Source organism: Ovis aries, chromosome 2 (assembly GCF_016772045.2).
Source record: "Ovis aries strain OAR_USU_Benz2616 breed Rambouillet chromosome 2, ARS-UI_Ramb_v3.0, whole genome shotgun sequence".
Classification (NCBI taxonomy): Eukaryota; Metazoa; Chordata; class Mammalia; order Artiodactyla; family Bovidae; genus Ovis; species Ovis aries.
The window spans coordinates 97254770-97279381 of NC_056055.1; the positions used below are offsets into that span (position 1 = coordinate 97254770).

General features: G+C 39.9%; 1 protein-coding gene across 5 annotated transcripts in view; it reads right to left on the bottom strand.

The window, feature by feature from the left end:
* Window positions 1-24612, bottom strand: part of LINGO2 (leucine rich repeat and Ig domain containing 2) — a 1524944-nt gene that overhangs the window by 544953 nt on the left and 955379 nt on the right. For all 5 annotated transcript variants that reach the window (XM_042243510.2, XM_060411026.1, XM_060411027.1 and 2 more), the window contains one exon: window positions 19006-19038. The gene's annotated coding sequence lies outside the window, so the exon portion shown is untranslated. The remainder of the gene's footprint in view (window positions 1-19005; window positions 19039-24612) is intronic.

Sequence of the window (24612 nt, forward strand, 5' to 3'; positions counted from 1 at the left end):
TTCCACATTTCAAAGTAAATTGCTAGAGTTGTAAGACAACTTAGAAATCACTTAATCAAATGGCCTACCACTAGAGATATCGCTTGTGCCACACCCTGAGGTAATGATCACCCAGGCTCACCTGAATGATCCCAGTGACAGGTGATCATTGTTGGCGACGGAATGAAACACCAACACTGCAGAGTGGTTTAAATCTTTATATTTTAACACTTTTAACTTACAGCTGCTTTATTTTATATCTTTTGCACAACCCCCTACAGGGCAAGCTGCCAAGCACTATGATTCAGAGACTATATAGTGCGCAGGCGCAGGGCGAGATAACCTTTACCTTGGCTTATTTACTGCAGCGAAGACTTTGTTTTGGGGAACTTCCTTATCAACTTAGAATCCATTTTGTCCCAAGGTCTGTTCCTTTTGAGGAATCAGAGAAACATCCTTGTGCGCAAGCAATGTTCTTTTCCCATGGGAACAAACAGGATTTTTAGCTGAACATCTCGTTTGCAAGAATGCTCAGCCCTGGTTGAGAGTCTCGTTTGCAAGCACTTCCCAATCTTCCTTAAACCTAATTCCCTACACTGGGCAGAACATCTCATTTGCAAGAATGTCCAGCCCTGGTTGAGAGTCTCGTTTGCAAGCACTTCTCAACCTTCCTTAAATCTAGTTCCCTACACTGGGCAGAACATCTCGTTTGCAAGAATGTCCAGCCCTGGTTGAGAGTCTCGTTTGCAAGCACTTCTCAACCTTCCTTAAATCTAGTTCCCTACACTGGGCAGAACATCTCGTTTGCAAGAATGTTCAGCCCTGGTTGAGAGTCTCGTTTGCAAGCACTTCTCAACCTTCTTTAAACCTAGTTCCCTACAGATCATTACTCCACTGTTGATCAGTTTTTTGTTTTTTGCTGTTGCTTTGGTGGGACATACCATGTCCATTCATTAGAAAACCATATTTTCCAAAACAACAACAACAAAGCCTCCAAATTTTACTATTGGTATTTCTAAATTTGACCTATAGTTCAGTTCAGTTCAGTTCAGTGGCTTAGTCGTGTCCGACTCCTTGGGACCCCATGGAATGCAGCACGTCAGGCATCCCTGTCCATCATCAACTCCTGGAGTTTACTCAAACTGATGTCCATCGAGTCGGTGATGCCATCCAACCATCTCATCCTCTGTCGTCCCCTTCTCCTCCCTCCTTCAATCTTTCCCAGCATCAGGGCCTTTTCCAATCAGTCAGTTTTTCACATCAGGTGGCCAAAGTATTGGAGTTTCAGCTTCAACATCAGTCCTTCCAATTAATATTCAGGACTGATTTCCATTAGGATGGACTGGTTGGACCTCCTTGCAGTCCAAGGGATTCTCAAGAGTCTTCTCCAACACCACAGTTCAAAAGCATCAGTTCTTTGGTGCTCAGCTTTCTTTACGGTCCAACTCTCACATTCATGCATGACTATTGGAAAAACCATAGCTTTGACTAGATGGACCTTTGTTAGCAAAGTGATGTCTCTGCTTTTTAATATGCTGTCTAGGTTGGTCATAACTTTCCTTCCAAGGAGCAAGTGTCTTTTAATTTCATGGCTGCAGTCACCATCTGCAGTGATTTTGGAGCCCACCAAAATAAAGTCTATCACTGTTTCCACTGTTTCCCATCTATTTCCCATGAAGTGATGGGACTGGATGCCATGATCTTAGTTTTCTGAATGTTTAGGCCAGTGAACATTAAAGTGAGCTTTAGGCCAACTTTTTCACTCTCCTTTTCACGTTCATCAAGAGGCTCTTTAGTTATTCACTTTCTGCCATAATGGTGGTGTCATCTGCATATCTGAGGTTATTGATATTTCTCCCAGCAATCTTGATTTCAGCTTGTGTTTCTTCCATTTCAGTGTTTCTCATGATGTACTCTGCATATAAGTTAAATAAGCAGGGTGACAATATACAGCCTTGACATACTCCTTTCCCTATTTGGAACCAGCCTGTTGTTACATGTCCAGTTCTAACTATTGCTTCCTGACTTGCATACAGATTTCTAAAGAGGCAGGTCAGGTGGTCTGGTATTCCCATCTCTTTAAAAATTTTCTGGAGTTTGTTGCGGTCCACACAGTCAAAGGCTTTGATATAGTCAATAAAGCAGCAGTAGAGAATAATAGTCAGTGTTGCCAACATATAATTTGGATATTACAAAAGCAATTTTATAGTTGATTTAGGAACATAGAGAAACAAGAATAGCTTAGGTCCATGGTAGATTTTTTTTTAATGGCTGAAGAATTTCCTCAACCATATTTTAAACAGCAATATCTTTGTCTCTGTGACAAAAATTCCCCCAAAATAAAACACATTCTGATTATATATAATACTAGAATATACTTAGAGACAGCTTAATTATTAGAAATCTCATTCTTCTTTTGACCTGAAATTTTTCTCCCAGATGCTCTTAGTATTTGACCATATTTCTAACCTCTGAAGAAACAACCGATACGTTTACTTTCTTTTCAGCTGAGTGATAACACTACTTCTTGGAACAGAAATAGAGAAGGAGAGGATAAAAACTACTCTAAGATTTTTAAAAGTGCTATAAGCTAACATCAAAGATAAATTATTCATTAATTTTTTAAATATCCATAGCCTCCTATGTAATTAGGCTCCCTTTCACTTTCATGCATTGGAGAAGGAAATGGCAACCCACTGCAGTGTTCTTGCCTGGAGAATCCCAGGGACGGGGGAGCCTGGTGGGCTGCCGTCTATGGGGTCACACAGAGTCAGACACGACTGAAGTGACTTAGCAGCAGCAGCAGCAAGCAGCAGCATTGGGGTGGCCAAAAAGTTTGTTTGAGCTTTTTCCATAAAATGCTACAAAAAAACCTGAACAAACTTTTGGCTAACCCAATAGTTAAAACAGATGAAGTACATTAAGCCTCTTTCATGCTTGTAAACTGAGTTAAACTTACTTATCTCACAGGTTTTAAATTAATAGTAAATAAAATGGGGACAGTTAGAAAACACAGTTTTTTTTTACTGGTGAAAAATCTAGAAGTCCTTCAGTTACAGAAATAAAGCAAAACAAATCAATAAATCAATATTTTACATCGAGGGACAGGTATTCTTTGGTCTTCTCAATGATATAACTTCATTACATGAGGTACACTGTGGTGAATTTAAAGAGCGAATATTAAGTATCAGAAGCTTTATGTGCAATATTGATCACAGACAGGTTGGTTTTTATATATAAAAAGTATTCACTCTCAAATAGAATCTTATATGTGCTATGTTTCTACAGTGAGACATCTCCTTGATTATAAATATTATAAAGCATTTAATATAAGCAAGAACTGGGATGCAGATAACCATATAGCAACATTTTCATTTTAGATGATTTTTTACTCAACAAGTATATTTCAATCAATAATAAAGCACCATTTGTTTTGTATTTCACAGCATCACTCATACATAGTTTAAGTGCTAACTGAAATTTCACATAATATTTGTCAAAAGATATCAAGTGGAAAAGAGTAGGAAACTACTCATGGAGCAAGGATTCTACAAATTCTGTGCAAAAGTTTTTCACCAACTATTCCCAACACCTATTAAGGAATCAATATATGTTAGCTATATTGATTAGATTATATGTATCAAGTAAATAAACTAAGAAATTAAAGTATATTATCTATGCATTCCTTGGATGCAAAAGAGTAAATTAAAGCCTTTAACAATTGGAGATATTTTTATTAGTGCTTTAAAATCTCAACTAATTTCATTAAAAGGATAGATTCAGAGTAATTATTTTCTCTCTCCATTTCAACTATTAAAACTACATCAAAACCATTTTCTTCTTTTTAGCTTGAAAAACAGAATAATATTATAATAACTATAACAATAAAAGTTCTTCAGCTCTTTGTGCCAGGCACTATTTTAATTGACTTGCATTAATTAACTCATTCAGTTGCCACAACAGGCCTTCAAGGGAGGTATTATTATTATCTTCCATTGTAGATGAGAAAACCAAGGCATACGAAGTTAAATCACTTTTTCCAGGGTCACAACTAGGAAGTGGATTCTAATTCAGGAAGTTGATCCCCAGGTTTACTTAGGTCACAAAACAATATCTCCTGTCATCTAGGATAGTACCTAGCTCATGGTAGATTCTAAATCATTATTTTTCAACTACTCACTCATGCCTGGAAAGAAAAGTTCACCAGATACTATAGCAATGTGTGATGAAATGCCATGGGTTTCAGGATGAGAACCCTTCAGCGAAGCAACTTAGAATTCAAAGATGAGCCTTGCAGTTCATACCCTGACAGGCCAGAGATACGGCAGGGGGACCCTTAACACCTGGAGCAGGGACATGGGCCACTGATAGAAAATGTAACTTCTCTGCCCGTCAGTGTCCTAATTTATAACTTAAGGAAGATGCTGACCCAGGTGGTGGTGGTGGTGATTCCCATGCCACTGGACTGCTGTGAAGAAGACATGTCTGGTACAAAAGTACACACTCTATGGATCCTAGGTACAGTAAGTCTACTGTGACTGTGCATCTGGTTCCAGCAAGGAACCAGAACCTGTGCCATCAATGTCAGACATGAATGAAGTTGCAGCTTCCCCTCCATCTCCTATTGCCGATGATCCTGCAGCTCTACCTTTTCCCACCTCCTCCCCCTCCTCTAGTCAGTAACTCTTCTTGCCTGTACCCTTGATGCCAGACCCTGTATGCCAGCTGTTGTACTTTACTACTCTACTTTTCAAGCTACTGTAAAGTTAAAAATGTCTTCTTTATTTTTGGTGTTTATTTATTATTTGTGTGAAATTATAAACCTATTAGAGCACGGTACTATATAGCTGATTGTGTTAGTTGCATACCTAAGTTCATTGGACTTAACGAATGTGCTCTCAGAACAGAACTCATTTGTATGTATGTAGAGGACTTACTATATTATCATCATTACTATATCCCAGCTCGTTTAGCTGACTCTCTTCTGAGCACACAACTGCTCAAGGCTAGGAAATTTTTTCGTCCATCAGAAAAAGAGGTTATTTGGGCTGATTTCCCTGTCTTGTCAGAGATTGAGTCCAATACTGTAAAAGGGGAATCTGTGTAAGTCTGTTCATATTCATTAGCTGTTGTCAAGGCTTGCTAATTCCAGATTGTTCTGAGACACTAGGGAGAGATAGGCAGATCACAGAATGCAAATTTTCATATGCTAGATGCCCTTGAAAATCAGTAATTCTGTTTCTATGAAAGTGTTAGTCGCTCAGTCATATACGTCTCTTTGTGACTCCAGTGGACTGCAGCCCACCAGGCTCCTCTGTGTATGGAATTCCCCAGGCAAGAATATTGGAGTGGGTAGCTATTCCCTTCTCCAGGGGAATCTTCCCAAACCAGGGAGTGAATCCAGGTCTCCTAAACTGCAAGCAGATTCTTTACAGTCTGAGCCGCCAGGGAAGCCCTTCTGTTGCCTGTACCCTCTACCAAACTCCAAACTCCACTTCCAGAAACAGGGACTGAGACAGGTTGTCTCCTGCACCTTTCTGGGTTTTCAGCAGGGGGCGAGCAATTGCCCTCCTCCGCCCTCCACTGTCAGGGAGAATTGGTGAGCAAGTCCTTCAGATTCTTGCAGTTTTGAAAGCCAGTCACAGCTGCCCCATTCTTTCATCTCAGCCCTCACAAGGATGGACACAGCAAAAAGACTCTGGGCATAAGCTGTCCACAGGAAACTAGTCTCTCTCCAGAAGATACCTGCTTCCACACTGTATAATTTCTGGATCAAATTAACATCAACCCTCATGATTGCCAAATACAAAACAGACAGACAACACACTGATCCCAGAGTAACACCTCCTTCCCTTGACTCACCCACACCTGCCCTAACCCTGGCTCTGAGATTCCAAAAAGACACGGAACAATTCATTTTCTAACTATATTCCCTATAGAATCAGAAACACATCTTTAGCATGATACTCTTTTCATCTCAATCACTGCCCTGTGAGTGACAGAACGCAAACAGATTGATGGGCCAGGCTGCAAAATTAATATCTGAAAGAGAAATAATATGCAGTTGCTTTTTCTCCCCACAAGTCCCTTTAGGACCTACAAAGGAAAAGCCATAATACATTTACAGTGCACGTAGTTATAAAATGAAGATATAGAAACACTGAGACTTTTTGGCAAAGGCTGACAGGGTAATGCACAGCACTGGTTTGGCCTCAGTACTTGACTTCACAGACACACTTGCCACTCAGAATCAATGTTCTCTATGGTGATGACCTCTCAATACTAGCCCATAAGCACTGGTTCACTCTAGGAACTGAGGCAGTGAGGTACATGATGGCAGATAACTTAGGTATGAATTGTGCTTCTGTTATTTGCTACCCGTGTGGGTTGAAATTAATTATTTAATTTTTCGAATCTTCAGGAGGATCATCTATAAAGCATACACACTACAAAATTTCTCCAAGAGCTCTGGAAGAGAATGTCATTGTAACCTACTTAGCACAAAATTTAGCACATAGTATGAGCTCACAAAATGATGATCATTAATGTAACCACTAAACAGCACATACAACTTACGATTTTAACTATAACTAGCTACTAAGTAGGGCAATACGTGCATGCTAAGTTGCTTTGGTCATGTCCTACTCTTTGCAACCCTATGGGACCTTAGCCTACCAGGCTCCTCTGTCCATGGGAATCTCCAGGCAAGAATACTTGGAGTGGGTTGCTGTGCCCTCCTCCAGGGGATTTTCCCAGCCCAGGGATCAAACCTGAGTCTCTTCCATTGGCAGGTGCGTTCTTTACCACTGGTGCCACCTGGGGAGCTCAAGTATGGCAATGTTTTTGTTAAAATGGGAAAACATGAATTTCAAGGTTCACTTTCAGATGTTAGAGCATCACTTCTTTGACCTGGCAGTCAGAAAAAGGCTTTTTATCTTTTATTACAACCCTAGAATTTGGGTTCAGTAGAGGCAGCTGGGAAATAGAAAAGTAGGGGTTACGCTAAAGAATAAGTAACTCTACAAAGTACTATCTTTCCTTTGAGTGTGGCCTGTAGTTTACAAAGCTTGCCTATACAAACTAGTTGCTTATCTCGACTGACTTTCTAGAATCATCATTTATAAAAAATTCCAATGAAGCTGGAATTTCTACAGACGTTCTTTCTACATGATCTGAGAAGCTGAGTGTTTTCCACAAGGTTTTTGAGGGTGTTTGAGGTACAGATATTCTCCTAAGCCCCCACACAGCATCACCCAAGGATGCTGCCTGCTTGCTATCTTGCTTCTGCTTCTCTCTCACCATGCTTCTCATTACCTCATCTTCTTCATTCTACGTATGATTTCCAAACACAATCAGAAATATATAGGGATAAACTAACAGGGCATTGGAGGCAGAGATGTAGGAGAGCACGAAAACAATCAGACGTAAATATTAGACAACATATTTAAACTCTTTTTTCCTATGAGCAATTTGCTATGGTATTTTCTGTCCTGCAGTCTGTCCTACCCTAGCCTATGCTACCTTACCCTGTTCTGCCCTGTCCTGTCTTATTTTCTCATATCCATTCCATTGCAGTCAGGATGGCTAATATTACAGAGAACACAAATGGAGAAAGGGAAGCCCTCATACTTTGTTGGTGGGAATGTAAATTGGTAAAGCCACTGTAGAAAACAGTGTGGAAGTTTCTCAAAAAACTAAAAATAGAACTGTCACATGACCCAGCATTTGTATGATTGTGTGTGTATCTGAAAAAACTGAAAACACTAATTTGAAAAAAACATATGCCTCCACCCTGGCAATGTTCATAGCAGCATTATTTACATTTGCCAAGATACAGAAGCAACTTAAGGGTCCATCAACAGATGAATGGATAAATAAGATGTCACACACACACACACACACGCACACAGTGGAATAGTTCTCAGCTATTAAAAAGAATGAAATTTTGCCATTTGCAGTAACATATGGATCTGGAGGGCATTATGCTAAGTGAATGAGATAAAGAAAAATTCTGTATGATATCACTTACATGTGGAGTCTAAGAAATACAGCAAACTAGTGAATATAAGAAAAAAGAAGGAGACTCACAGAGAACAAACTAGTGATTACCAGTGGGGAGACTGGGTGGAAAGGGATGTAGGAGTGAGGAGCGGAAGGTACAAACTACTGGATGTAAGAAAGACTTATGGATGTATTGTACAACATGGGGGGATAGATCCTAATGACTGTAAATGGAAAGCAATATTTAAATATTTACCACTTTTTTAATTTAAAAAAATAAAAAACGCTGGAGCCATCACTAAACTGATTTCATAATCCTATAGTGAATCATGAGCCATGATTAAGGCACTGTTCTAGATACCCTATTCTACTTGGAGCAGTCCAGGTCACAGCTTAGGGCCTTGATTTTTCAAACCAGAAAAAGCCATCTGCTTCAGCAAAGCTCTTTTGCTCCTTTCCTAGACTGTGAAACTAGATGGTTATTTAACCATTTTACAAATTTTTTTCTTTCTGTTGCACACATTATTTCATGCATTTTTAACAGTAATTTTATGAGTTCAGTAAAACAGACTTTTATAGACTTCCATATCTTGTAAAGATGAAGAAACTGAATCTTAGGTTGAGTGATTTTTGAAGGTCACACATCTCGTGATTGGCTCTGCTTTAGAATCCAGACTCACATTCATCTCTTCTCCATTTGCCTCTCCAAGAGCAATAGAGTATCACTTAAATCTCAATTTCCTAAGTAAATACTATTTGCTAAAAATACAGATTTCTGGTTCCCTTTCATACAGAAGCAGAATCTCTAGAGCTGGGCATGCAAATATGTGATTTCAAAATGGTCCAGAACTGGTATAGATCAAACTAAGTGTATATTCTCACTACAGAGCAAGAGAGAGGCAGAGACAGAGAACTTCTTGGGGCTTCAGTAAGGATTTTGTTATTTTGTTTCAAAAGGATGTGAGGGAACACAGCTCCAATATTTTGGCCATGTGATACCAAGAGTTGACTCACTGGAATAGACCCTGATGGGAAAGACTGAGAGCAAGAGGAGAAGGGACAGATAAGATGGTTGGATAGCATCATTGACTCAATGGACATGAGTTTGAGCAAATTCAGAGAGATAGTGAAGTACAGGGAAGCCTGGCATGCTGCAGGTCATGGGGCTGCAAAGAGTCAGACACAAGTTAGAGACTGACAACAAGAAGTTAAATACAACTGAACACCGTACAAATTATAAGTAAATCAAGTATGAAGACTGACTAACAAGATCCAGAATACAAAAACCAAGCCTGTCAGAAAAGTCACTTGGCTTTGAATTGGACTCGAATTCTTCTAGCAGCTAAGATAAATTAAAAGTGCTTTTAAAAGATATTATATATATATATATATGCATATATATATATATATATATATATATTTTATTCTGACAGTATTATTTTGGTTCTAATTCTTCCAGCATCTGAGCAAAAGAAAAGATGTCTGCTACCTTTCATTTTCTAAGTCAGAACTGAAGGAAGTACTGAAACATATGGGTGCTGAGGAAGTCCACAAGTTTGGGCACTACTTTCAGATCTCTTACCCCACCCCAACATTAACATAATTATAGTATCAGTACCAAATGAGTATCTCTGCACAATAAGCATGATAAATAGATTTTTCTATTTCATATTCATAAAATTGTTAGGATGCATTTTCAACTTTATGGATAAGGAAACTAAAGTTAAGAGATTTTAATCAATTTATCCAGAGACATACAAAGTAAGTGAAAAAACTGGGATTCAAGCCCAGATACTTCACCTCTAGAGCTTATATTCTGCTGACTCAGAAAAATGGTAAGTGAATTAACCATGACACGTATGCACCAGTCCTTTGAGAAAGAGAACGAAAGCAAAGATGAGAAAATAGGGGAAAGGCACAGTGTATGAGACAATCAGAAACCCAGGCTGAATCAGCCACTATTTACCAGGAGGGGGCGGTGCATAGTCCCTGTGTGTGCGCACTCCTGCGTGCGTGCATGCTAAGTCACTTCAGTCGTGTTCCGCTCTGCTATCACATGGACGGAACATGGGATTCTCCAGGCAAGAATACCAGGGTGGGCAGCCATGCACTCCTCTAGGGGATCTTCTGGACCCAGGGATCAAACTTGAGTCTCTTATGTCTCCTGCATTGCAGGCAGATTCTTTACCACTAGTGCCACCTGAGAACCTGTGTTGGGTGCCTGGGGTACAATTTGATTCAGGACATGTAGACATGTCTTCCAAGTCCTGGATTATCTCTGGCTCCCAACGACAAGTGTTCAGGCAATACCCATACTAACAGAGGTCTGAGTTTCTTGAGCAATATGAAAAAACTCAGTTTAATAAGTTCTAAAATGTAGAACGTAGGGGTTTATTTTTATTTGTCCTTTCATTGGATCACATATTAATCATCCCCATTCGATTCACTAGCATTAGCTAGTTAGACGAGACCATGTGGGTATGTTCACTTGAAAAAATTCTTTATTTCAGACAAACTGTATTTAAAAAAAAACAATTCTACTATCTTCATGATTAGTTTCTGAAACTTCTATATTCATTAGATATCTTTAGGCTCACAATGATTTTTGTGTAGAGATATTTTTGTTATATGATTAATAACATATGCTTGAAATATAGTACACATTTATATACATGCCATACTATATATCTATATCCATACCTATATTTTGAAGGCTTAAGGAGTTTTGCACCCTTTGTAAACTCAGCTTCCTTTCCTATAAAGAATTGGACTCCTGGATTTGGCTCCTATGTCTAAGACCTGAAAATATGTCCAAAATTGTATGATGTGTTGTCTGGGTTTCTTGGGTATAAACTGAAAAACTCTTCTACATGTATTAATGCTTTATATATAAGATCAGTTTTTCCTACAATAACCTTTTATACTATATACCCTGCTGTGTTGTTACCTTTGTATTATGCCCATCAGACAAAGGTACATGAAGACATATTCTTTGCAAAGCACTTAGCACAATGCTCAGTACTTACTAAGTGCTAAGAAATGTTTCTCTCCTTTCTTCCTTTCTAAACCCAAACCCTTCTCCACTGTATGATCTGTGTCTGTCTCTTTGCTTTGTTCTTCCTTCGAGCCCATATTCACACTATGTTTCTAGCACTGCCTTTATCCCCAAACAGGAGATTGTTTTGAAATTGCCTTTTTGTTAAAGAAAAGTCAGAAGAGGAAATATGTGTTGCAATTATGTTCATTAGGTACAAAAATGTATTTTCTCTATTTGCTCTTGGTCACGTGAGTCACCAGGAGAAGTATTACCACTTTATTTCTCTTCTATTTTAAAATAGTAGTTATTCTAAGCTTCCTGAGAGACTGAAATATACTGTGAACTATAGAATGCGGTCCCCCCAGACTCCCTCTGACTCACTGAGATGCTTTGCATGATTAGATATTATAGTCTATTCTATGAGAGCAAAGGATGTACCATCCATGACTGAGTAGAAATATTTTTTTCATTCTTTTGTGCAAGAGTTTGGTTGTTTTCAGATGCTGTCTCTCTGTTCTGAGAACCATCTACTGCTGTTTGCTTTATTTTTCCTCTATATTGCTTTCAAACTGGGATACTAGGTAAGATGAGCACCACAGTCAAAATGGCACCATGCTGCTGAAGCTGACATCAAGTACTTTTGGTGGTCCACAGGAAACAGCATCACTTTATTCTGTGTTTAATCTCTAAGACGGGGAATCGGCCGAGGCACCTGCCATTTTATACAACTCTCTAATCTTCCTCTTTATTAGCTGTCTGGCAACATCATTACACTGACTGCATGGTTTAAATCTTGTTCACTCTTGTAATCTAAAAAGACAAGGGAATGTCTCTGAAGAGACGAACTTAGTCTCTTCTACTGTAGACAGTTTTTTTTTTTCAATGTAATTTTCCTTGAAACAAAAATGCTTTTATATTTTCACAGGAAAAGAGACCATCTCTTTGCCATCTGAGTAAGTATTTTGCATTACAATTGTCCAGATGTTCAAGATGCCTACTGAAGCTTTCTCTGTTTAACAGCTAATTCTCTAGATCAGTTGTTTAAAAAGGCACATATTATAGTATATATCCTCATTCATTTACTTATTTATTTCATTCATTCAAATAACATCTATCCAGTTCTTGCTATGAATCACACACTAGGCTAGGTACTGTGAATACCAAAAAGAAAAAAAGGATACTTTTATTTGAGCAAACAAATAGGGAAGATAAATTTACAAAAAGATAAACTGTAACACAACACGTTAAGTGGTACGATGTGAGTATGAGCCGAATGTCCTAGGAATACACAAGGATTCTTGTTCAAGCTTGAATAGGAGATTACACAGAGGAGGAAGAGTTATTTGAGTTCCATTTAGCCAGGGTGTGTCTGTGAGAAGATAAGGGGGAAGGGCATTCTTAATAGGTTAGTGTGGCTGGAACAAAGTAGCTTGGTAGGAGAACAGGACAGAAGATGGAAATGCCACTTGGATCACAATGTGAAAAATTAATTGGAATTAATCAACTGGAATAATTGCCTAGGGAAGGGATGGCCAATGTAAACATGGCTAAAAGGTAAGAACTGGATCTGGGCTACAGAGGTGGTGTGTATCGTCAAACAGGGCATGATAAGTCGCTTCAGTCACGTCCGACTCTCTGTGACCGCAGGGAACTGTACTACACCAGGCTCCTCTGTCCGTGGGATTCTCCAGGCGAGAATACTGGAGTGAGCTGCCATTCCCTCCACCAGAGGATCTTCCCAGCCCGGGGACTGAACCTTTGTCTCTTACGTCTCCTGTACTGGCAGGCAGGTTCCTCATCACTACCACTCCTTGGGAAGCTCCATCTTGAAACCAGCTTCATGGCAGAACAAGAAAAGCCAGTGCTAGAGGGCGCATCTGCAACATCCTGTGCCACACTGCTGTCTAAAAGGGGGCTCTGGCTGGCCTGAGTGAGGGCAGAAACAGCAAGAGCACCGGAAGAGGAGGAGGGCCACGGAAGGAAATCGGGAGAAAGCTAAGCCAGGGAGGGCCAGAAAAAGACGAGGCCACAGAAAGCCAAGAGTGGTTTGGGGTAGGGATTTTTCACCTGTGTGGGAGTTTAACCTTCCCTTTCAGTGTTAAAGAATCAGAACAAGAGCTAAGAGCAAAGTTCCCACCAGTCAGGAGCCCAGTTTTTCCCTCCTCCTCAGCTTATGGAAAGTGTACCTAGTTTGAGACTAACCCAGGAGCCTTAGAGGGCTTCCCGGGTGGTGCTAGTGGTAAAGAACCATCTGCCAATGCAGGACACTTAAGAGATGCGGGTTCGATCCCTGGATCAGGAAGATCCCCTGAAGAAAGACAGGGCAACCCACTCTAGAATTCTTGCCTGGAGAATCCCATAGACAGGGGAGCCTGGTGGGCTGCAGTCCATAGGGTCACAGGGTCGAATATGGCTGCAGCAACATAGCATGCATGCAGAAGCCTTAGAGCAGAGAGAGGAGAGAAAAGAAGGGTGTGTCCAGGTGGAGCCTATTGCTTTCTCTTAACTCTCTGCAGCCACTGTACTAAAAGAGCTATACCCCACCTCCCTGCTGGTCTGCATTTGTGGAGTGGACCCAGGACATAGCATCATCAGGTCCAGGGAGGAACGAATGGAGAACATTAATTGGTTGACCCCCTAGTGTTAGCATTTCCTCTATATTTCACCCCTGTTCATGATCCTCAGGCTATGTTGGAAGGACTACCATGGAGGAACTCACAAGTTACCCGTGCTTTGGGTGCAACATGTTTTATAGTAATGTTCCTCTGTATATTGAGCTGGATATGTTTCCGTGATCCTTCTGGCGTCTTTATCACTTGGTACCATAGGCTTAATCAGATCTCTCTTCCACCTGAGACCCCTTCATATATTTGAAAACAGCTAACACACTTCTCAGCTCCTTCAAGAAGGGAAAGAAAATGGATGGTGGAAGACTCACTGCCTTCTATAACATATTAAGCTGGGATCATTCACCTGACTTGGTTCCTTTATGACGAAGATCAACATGAAAATCAATAAATAAGCACACAAACCAGGAAAAAATAAGAAGAAAAGAGAAATTAATCCCAAGATAAGACCAAGATTTAATGCTAGAGTAAATTACACAATTAGTTGTATCAAAAATACATTTAAATTTAGCAGTGCTATAATGATTCAGTAGTATTGCACTAATAATACCACACCAATGGATTCAATTAGAAGTGAATCCATTTCTCTGCCCACTACATAAGCTTCCACTGCCTAACTGCTACTAACAGTGCAATTCTGAGTCCATCACCATCCTCGTTACTGTACATATAAGTATACATGCACTTATATGTATGTAAATGTATGCTAATATACAGAATATAAATGGCTGAGACAAGATTTACTAACATGTGACTATCTTTAGTATTTCCAGAGTCTGTCTTGATTTTAATTTCTCTCACTGAAAAATCTGAATAATGTGCCAAGATAAAATCAGACTGATGGGAGAGACAGAGGGAAGGTTTAGGCAGAGAATCCAGTTGAACAACGTAATAAAATATTGGAAGAGGAGAAAGAGATATACACAAGAAAATCATGAGAACTGGGGCATAAGAGGAGTTTAATATTTTGGTTTGTGAAAACATTCAAGATATTGCCTGTTATAAATAAAGGAGAGACGGGAAAAGGGAGTTATTAATTTGATCATCTTAAATGATCTATGAAAAAGTCAAGTGAATATCAGAATTCTCTTTAATTAATAATCATTAGCTAATCTGTGCTTTTTGAATGATACTCTATTTAGAAGCAAGGGAAAAAAATATATATATATTTTTATAGCCGTCTAAATTTGTGGTACTCAAATCTAAACACAATGTTCCTGGTGTGAAAGAATCCGAGTACTAAAGAGTCCTGACATGGAAATAAGACCTACATCCTATTTTCACATACACTAGAAGGACAAAGAGAAATTAGATTTAGACTCTGTAATAAAGAGGAAATTTGTGTTTTTTTTTTTTTATCTGCAATCTTTCTTCTATATTTGAAAAATATGGAGACTTTTCATTCTAATAATATTCAGTCTCTGTACTCTTCTTTGCAGAAGGAAATGGCAACATACTCCAGTATTTTTGCCTGGGAAATCCCATAGACAGAGGAGTCTGGTAGGTTACAGTCTATGGGGTTGCAAAGAGTCAGACATGACTGAGCAACTGAACGTGCATGGACCCTTCTTGTTATCTGCTCAAAGATACATTCACATTTTCCAAAGGCCTTCTCTGTCTTTACCATTCACTCTAATGATTCAGCTTGTAAGTCACTAAGCCCAAGTAATTTCAGCTCAATGGAATGGATTAAACATTTTTTTTTTTTACTATCTTCCCTACACTCTTGTCCTAAAATATACATTTATGCAAGTACAGACTATTTCAATGAGTTAATTTTTTGATATGTTCATTCTTTCTCTAATCCCATAGTAAAGTTGGAAAACAAACCAACCCCCAGACAACCCCAGAGCAAAAACAAGAGTCTAATCATATGTGTTTGCTCTTTGGTCACCTTCAGTGGGGAGGGTCTTCTATAAGTAATGTAAATGGAACTCACCAAGTTGGAAGAGGTAAGGGTTCAGTGCTCTTGACAAGGCTTAGATCAAAATAAGCTGTAGAATATTTATTGATTTGGAACTTTCTAAATATGGTAAAAATGCACAGAAACTGTAGTGATGAGCTCTACCCTTACAGAACTCTTGGTATAGTCAGGGAAGTAAGATCCTTTGAGAAGGGCTTAACAACAGAGGATGAATGACAATTTCAGGCCCCAGAATGGTACAGAATGCAGTTTCAGAAATAGTTTCCATTCCAAACAAGACCTTCTTGTCTTGGTGAAGGATTGCTTGGTGGTCAAGGTTCAGGAGTGAGTAAGGCAATGTGATTGTGGTCCTTATTTGGACACTAGTGTACTCCATGACTTAGGACAGTTAACTTCTGTGGGCCTGAATTTCATTATTTGAGGGGGAAAAAAAGGCTAAAATGCATACTAGTTTAAAGTACTTTTTAGATATACAAATCTGTAACTGATTCCCTTTCATGAGAAGGGCATGAGCAGACCTACAGGGGATCACACAAGTCATCAGGAAGGGCTGTGTATATAAGTGACAGAGTGCTCAGGGGTGATGCAGGGGTAGACTAGCTGTCACAGGCAGGCTCAATCAAAATGTCAGTATTTCCTGGAGGTGGGTCTGGGACCATGGAGATTTGTTTCTTTCAATTCCTCCTTGACCATTGTAGTTTTCACAGGATTAGAGATAATTGTTTTCTCATGTACTGTGGAGTCAGTGTGAAGACCATAACTGCATGTCACCCAGTGGTGTTTCAGACACTGATGGATGAGACTACTTGACCCTACAGAGCTGTGCTGCCCCTTTATCCATGCGTGTTTATAAATTAGGTTTTGAGTCTTGCTAACTCAGAGGAAGACATTTCAGTACTATCCTGCTTCACTTGGATTATGAAATACCTAGCAATTTCTATGACACTGAATTAGAAGTGCCATTTTTTCCTGTTAGATCAAAGGGGGCTCTTTCCCTATAAAAGGTCAAAGTTTAACCTGTATATATACTTGACAGAACATGTGTCAAGATGAATCCAAGGACTTATGTGGGAAGCTGACAAATCTCCCCTCCTTATACCATCAGTCTGGTGGACCCTGGAGTGTCTGTTGCCTCACCAAGAGAGGCTGAATAAAGTAGGATCTGTTTACTCCAGCCCCTTGCATTTGGGCTTACCCTGAGCCCCAGCACCAAGAGGCTCCTGTTGGATGGCTTTTGCATGTTGGTGACACGGTCCGGGGTCAGTGACCAGGCTCCACTGAGGGAGGGATGGCTTTCCTCTAATATGCATGGATGATAGCTACATAAAACATTCTGTAGGTCCCACCAAGAGACAGGGGCTCTAGTTGCATTCCTTCCACTTTGCCATTTTTATTACCATATAATAACTTCCGACCTTTCCTATAGGTTTCCTCTCTTCCACCAATCTTCATCAGCCTCCTGTCCACCTACCATGAATGAAGGGGCTCTCTGCACACAAAGGCACAGACAACGCTAGTTTCTGTCCGAGTGAGATTTGAAAGCTGGCACCAAACCTCTCCTTCCAATGACTTCCTTCTTGCTATTTCATTCTCCTCTCTACTCTCACCCCACCTCCAGCAATCACTGAAATTGCTTACTTCTCTCACCTTTGTGATATTTATCAAAATCTTATATTTAGAAAAAAAGTAGATACTGTTTGCTACCAGAAGATGTTCTAACTTGATAGACTGTCCCAGGTTATCTATAATTTCACAGGCAACCAAATGTGACCATAGGGTGAATACATACATCTCTGATGGCGAACATGAAAGATCACGTCCATAGAGTTTATTTCAGAGAAGTGAAGATGCTGCCTGCCACTAATAATAATGCTTTGTAATAATAGTAATCATAGAAAAATAATAATATGGCAATAATCATTTACTATATTCTTACAATATGTCAAAGTGTTGTAAACACAGAATCTCATTTATTCTCTAACAACCTTATGAAGAATGTAGTCTCATTTCTTTCATTTTACAACTGAAAAAAGCAGGGGCTAGAGATGTTAATAAGCTGGTCCAACATGCAAAAAGTATATGGGTAAATAACATTCAAACTCAGGCACTCTGATTTGAGAGGCCAGCTTCTCAACCACTACTCAGCACTTCCCAGTAAGTATTATAATTACATAGATTGATGGCTGAGACCATTTAGACTTCTTTAGATTAAATGAGTTAAATTAGATTGGCAGATTGTCACTAGAGTCCCTTCCAATTATGAAAGTTATGTTTCTGAAAATACCTCTGGCAGCAGAATTTTCTGTTGAGGACCTCAAGACTTCAGTTTTTTTTTTCTTTTAATGCTTTACAGGAAATCAATTTCAGTAAGGAAAATTAGAAAGGCTTTTTTAAGTAAATAAATAATACTCATGAAAATAAGACAATAGGAAAATTCCCTCAAAATTAAAACAATATTTAGAGCATGAGTTTATAGATTCCTATTCACTAACCACTGCTGATTTAGCAGAAAAAAATTAGCAGAAAACTTTCAGTCCCTGTTTCCCATGAAGTTTGGTTCAATCTACCACTGCCTTTCTTACAAAGGAGCCATTTCATGTGTATTTTGAATGCTTTGCCTGTTTTAAAATACAATGTAATAACACGCTTGTTCTTGAAAGTCTTAAGACTGCTTAGATCATAAAGGGAAAGAAGGTCTATAGGCAGACTTTTGAGAAAAGATAACTGACATTATAGATTATAGTAAATAGATTACCACTAAACTGTGTTATAGTAATCTATAAGTAGCAATGCACCTCACACAATAGTAAAAAAACATCATAGAGTTTATTAGTATGCAGAGAGGAGTCATTTGCTCACTGTCACACTAATGGTTTTCTCTCCACCATAATGGTTTTTTCTCAATTATTTGGGACATATCTGAGTGCATAACTGAGCAATGTGCTGGAAACACTGCTCATGTATCAGACTCAGCAAGTTAAATCGAAGATCTGTGATAGCAGGTGAAGGTTTATTGTCAGAGATATCAAGGAGCATTGGAAAAATGTGTGGGATTGGGAATACGGTGAAGGCAGCCAAACCAGGTATGAATAGAGGAAAATCAGACCACAAGGCCTGGTATGCAGTATGTATGCAATCAGTATTCACTGGGAAAAAATGAATGGTGGATGGACGGCATGATGAATGAATAGAGTAGAAAACCACTGAATATTTCGAATTTCACAGTTTTGCCAAGGATTTTATCAGATTATATTCAGTTGCTACATTGTCCTTTGTAACAATTTATGTTGCCCTTCTCCATCCACAAGTGAAAAAAATAAAAGCATAATGGCTTCTAATCACTACCTGTGAAAAACGAAGGACATATTTCACTCTGCTTCTTTCATACTCTGTTTCCTATTAATAAGAGGTGTTAAAACATCATGAAAAGTACCAACCTTGAACGCTGCATTCTGTTTTTCTCATATCACCTGCAAAAAATAAAAAAGACAGGGAAAAAGAAGGAAATTTAAGTGAAAGCCAATTAAGGCAACAACAATAAAAAGAGCATTTGTTAAAAAAAAAAACTTTTAGCATTTTTCCCTTGACAAAGGAGACACATTTAACTGTGAAGAGAGAAACCCTCTGACGAAACTTTTTCTCCCCTTCAACTATTTAAAAAAATATTTTGTGCTTTTTGTATTTTGTTAGTTTGCTTTTTAAAATTTCTTAGGGGCATAGCAATCACGAATGACAATGAGGAAAGATACAGGGAGGATGTTTACTAAAAATGATTACATATAAGGAAAAATTACAAAGGCAGGACTTAACCAACCTGTGGAATTCTGCATCATGAGAAGACTGTTTGATAAATTTAGACAAGAGTGTTTTCAGCGGCTATTACAACTTATTCTCCTGTGTTTCTACCCTTGAATGCTAATTAGGACACAGGCTCCTGCTACTTGTCTCTTCTCACTCCCCCAATAATCTGTTCTCCCTTATGGACCAAGTGATCATTGTATTGTTTATAATAACGGTTCTACATTCCTTATGGAAATTGTAATTGTGACGCTGAATATTCAAACTGCAAGCCACTCTTCTCAGGGAAATTGTAATTATGATAATGCAATATTTACCCAACTGATGTTTTGTAGTCATTGTTCTCTTTGAGGAATGAGGAGGTAAGGGAAAAACACTGAAATAAAACATCCTGTTGGGATCTCAGATATGTATTTTGGGAAAGCATAATAATAATAGCATTTGTTATATGGTAGACATGACACAATCAGGTTGCCGTGCATATGACATGTGGGATATTATGTACAGTTATATGTGAATTACACACATTTCTCATTTACCCTACCTACCAAGCCCATGAGGTAACTAACATTTTTATTAAAATTTTCTAGCATCCAGAAGTATTGAAGAATTTACCTAACATCACAGAGCTAGTAAATCAAGAACATACCAAAGTTAACACAAAAATTATACTATTTAAAAAAATAAACAAAATTCACAGCCAATCACTGAATCTGATTACGTGAGCTCCTAGGAACATGGGAAGTGGATCTCTACTAACTCATCTCATTTCTCTGCCTTATTTCTACTTTGCCAGGTCTCTACAACCAGTGTCCCAAACAAAGAGGCGAGGCCTATCATTTCCTCCTTAGGAATTCAGCAGTAGCTGTTTAGGACTTTTTCAAAACTAACAAGAAGTGGTTGAGGAGCTACCATACACAGTACTTTGTAGATATGCTTTTATATCCCATAACTCTTCAGGCAAATATTTTCACTACAATTTTATTAATAAGGAAAATAAATCATATCTGAAGTGATTAATTTGTCCAGATTTTCCAACTTGGCCTCTGTTCTTTTAACTTAAAAAATCAACTAGTCTACCAAAAAGTAATGAAGATGAAATGGAACCACAGAAATTAAGGGCAAACAAAACAGGAAATTAAAAAAGAAAGAATAATAAGTACATAAATAAGTGAGATATTAGTAGACCACATTCTAGCAACTGGCTTACCACCATCTTATGCAGCTTAAACAATTCTGGGATCTAGGCTTGGTCCTTCTCTTAGCTTCTGATTCCTTTTGATCCTTGCCCAAGAAGTTCCATTCTCCTCTTACATTTCTTTTTTAGGCCTTAGAATAACTTTCCCTTTGTTCTCTTGGTGGAGGCCATCTATTTGATTCAGGCCACACAATATATATTTCTATTTCCCCACAGCCTCATAAAGGCTGTGGAGCTGCCCACCTTGGCAGTAACAGGGATCCATGCTGAGCTTCAATTTCAGCACTATCCATAGGGAGACCAACCAGCCACGTGATAGAAAGCTGATTATGACATTGGACTCCTGCCACCTTAAGAATAGTGATTCATTTTGACCTGAACTAAAACCAGTTCTAAATAAGGGTTTGGTTATCTACCAGCAGAGCCTTATTCATCACTGTTATCCAAGGGCCTATAGAGTACCTGATTCATCAGGACACAACATGGCATAATATTACCTCTGACCAATGGAAATACAGTGGAAGTCAGCAGTGTATATATAATCATGGGACCCACCTATCTTGATACATGTGACGTGAGCTAGAAACTACTGGCCTGACAGACATATGAAATAGCCTTTTGGAGGGGCAGCTGTAGCTCCAGCTTGGAAATGATGTCCTATGACGATAGGTGCCGTGTAAAGGACGTGGGAAACATGCTAACCCATGACCATCCTTTGGTATTTCATCTCCAGTAGATAGGGCTTCCCAGATGACGCAGTGGGAAAGAACCTGCCTGCCAATGTGGGAGACGTAGAAGACCAATCCCTGCATCAGGGAGATGCCCTGGAACGGGGAGTGGCAACCACTCTAGTATTCTTGTCTGGAAAATGTCATGGACAGAGGAACCTAGCAGACTATAGTCATGGGTTCCAAAAAAGTTGGACATGACTGAGCACGCACGTATGCTTACACACTCCAACAGACAGATTACATGGGTCTAGAAAACAAGGGGAGGAAGAAGTCGTCAAAACTGACATCACTCCCAGTGGCCTAAATGGGGAATCTGTGCTTTCTAACCCACAAATTCAGACTCTCTGCATCGAGAGATCCTGGTTTTCAGAGGGAGTATGCTTCACGAGGGGCTTTCCTCATAGCTCAGTCAGTAAAGGGGCTGCCTGCGATGCAGGAGACCTGGGTTTGTTTCTTGGGTTGGGAAGATCCCCTGGAGAAGGAAGTGACAACCCATTCCAGTATTCTTTCCTGGAGTATGCCATGGACAGAGAAGCCTGGTGGGCTCCAGCATATGGGGTTGCAAGAGTCGGACATGACTGAGTGACTAAGCACGTGCACATGCTTCATGAGAGGACACAGCAGGAGTCTCACTGAACTTCAGGATACACCTCACATCCAGTTACTGTGGGTTCCTCGTGCTAGGAGACTGGCACCAAGAGAGGAGCCATACGATTAGGGATAAGTGATCATCATCAGGAGGAGGGGCTACTTTCAGATAACAAGGGCAGGAACGAATCTGTAGTATTCAGGTGATTCACTGGGAATTTCTTGGTATTTCCTTGTTTTTGATAATAAATGAACAAGTGCAGCAGCCATGGCCTAAGAAGGGACTGGTGAGGAGGGGTTCAGACCCCTCATTAATGGCCTGTTCCTCCCCCAAGGTAAGCCATATGGATCAACACAAGTGCTGGTTAAGGATATCAGCTGAGCTATTTCAAATCCTGAAAGATGATGCTGTGAAATGCTGCACTCAATATGCCAGCAAATTTGGAAAACTCAGCAGTGGCCACAGGACTGGAAAAGGTCAGTTGTCATTCCAATCCCAAAGAAAGGCAATGCCAAAGAATGCTCAAACTACCGCACAATTGTACTCATCTCACACGCTAGTAAAGTAATGCTCAAAATTATCCAAGCCAGGCTTCAGCAATACATGAACCATGAAATACCTGATGTTCAAGCTGGTTTTAGAAACGGCAGAGGAACCAGAGATCAAATTGCCAACATCTGTTGGATCATGGAAAAAGCAAGAGTGTTCCAGAAAAACGTCTATTTCTGCTTACTGACTATGCCAAAGCCTTTTACTGCATGGATCACAATAAACTGTGGAAAATTCTGAAAGAGATGGGAATACCAGACCACCTGACCTGCCTCTTGAGAAATCTGTATACAGGTCAGGAAGCAGCAGTTAGAACTGGATGTGGAACAACAGACTGGTTCCAAATAGGAAAAGGAGTACATCAAGGCTGTATACCGTCACCCTGCTTATTTAACTTATATGCAGAGTACATCATGAGAAACGCTGGACTGGAAGAAACACAAGCTGGAATCAAGATTGCCAGGAGAAATATCAATAACCTCAGATATGCAGATGACACCATCCTTATGGCAGAAAGTGAAGAGGAACTCAAAAGCCTCTTGATGAAAGTGAAAGAGGAGAGTGAAAAAGTTGGCTTAAAGCTCAACATTCAGAAAACGAAGATCATGGCATCTGGTCCCATCACTTCATGGCAAATAGATGGGAAAACAGTGGAAACAGTGTCAGAATTTATTTTTGGGGCTCCAAAATCACTGCAGATGGTGACTGCAGCCATGAAATTAAAAGACGCTTACTCCTTGGAAGGAATGTTATGACCAACCTAGATAGCATATTCAAAAGTAGAGACATTACTTTGCCGACTAAGGTCCGTCTAGTCAAGGCTATGGTTTTTCCTGTGGTCATATATGGATGTGAGAGTTGGACTGTGAAGAAAGCTGAGCACTGAAGAATTGATGCTTTTGAACTGTGGTGTTGGAGAAGAGTCTTGAGAGTCCCTTGGACTGCAAGGAGATCCAACCAGTCCATTCTGAAGGAGATCAGCCCTGGGATTTCTTTAGAAGGAATGATGCTAAAGCTGAAACTCCAGTACTTTGGCCACCTCATGAGAAGAGTTGACTCATTGGAAAAGACTCTGATGCTGGGAGGGATTGGGGGCAGGAGGAGAAGGGGACGACAGAGGATGAGATGGTATCACTGACTCGATGGACGTGAGTCTGAGTGAATTCCGGGAATTGGTGATGGACAGGGAGGCCTGGTATGCTGCGATTCATGGGCTCGCAGAGTCAGACACGACTGAGCGACTGAACTGAACTGAACTGAACTGAGGACAGTTAGCAGAAGAGAGAACAGAAAAAAAGGGAGAGTAGTTCTCAGCTGTGTCCTTGAAACTAGCTGCACTGGCACAGGCTGGAGTTCTAACCTTCCTCGTAAGGGCTTTGCCAGGAAAGGAGACTTACCAGAACACTGAGGAGCTGTTCCAAGGTGCAAGAAATGGAATACATGAAGCACGAAGAGACAAGAGTCCCAGGAATGGACATGGAAGATGCTGCAGGACCGAACCCAGATCTCCCTCAGGACAAGGCACTCATCCCCCAGCTGCCGGAAGTACTGGTTCCTGGTGGCTCACAGTGCCTCTTTCTCTGGGGATTTTCCTCATCCCACCAAAGGGAAGTGCTTGACCCAAGATCATTTGCCTTCCCACAGGCAGCTCACTTCTAATGACTGATCCTTATACCGATACAAGGGCTTCCCTGGTGGTGCATATGGTAAAGAATCTGCCTCCAATGCAAGAGACTGGGGTTTGATTCCTGGGTTGGGAAGATCCCCTGGAGAAGGGAATGGCAACTCACGTCAGTATTCTTGCCTGGATAATTCCATGGACAGAGGAGACTGGTGGGCTACAGTCCATGGGGTCACAAAGTGACCAGCTAAGTGCTTTGACTGAGCTTTCACTTTCTTTCACTCATATGGATAGAAAGACCAGGCCCCTCTTTTGCCTTCTGGGGTACCTATAATTAAACACAGATACACTCTTCAACAAACTTCCTGCATCAAAACCTCCATCTCAGAGTCTGTTTCTTTGGAAAACTGACCTAAAGCAAGAATACAAACTCAGAATACATGGAACTGAGAATTGAACACAGATATGACTTGATCTAAAGTCCATATCCTATGCATTTGATCTTCCCATCTTCCATAGAGAACAGTTTAATCTAATTTTCAACATATTTTTGTCTAG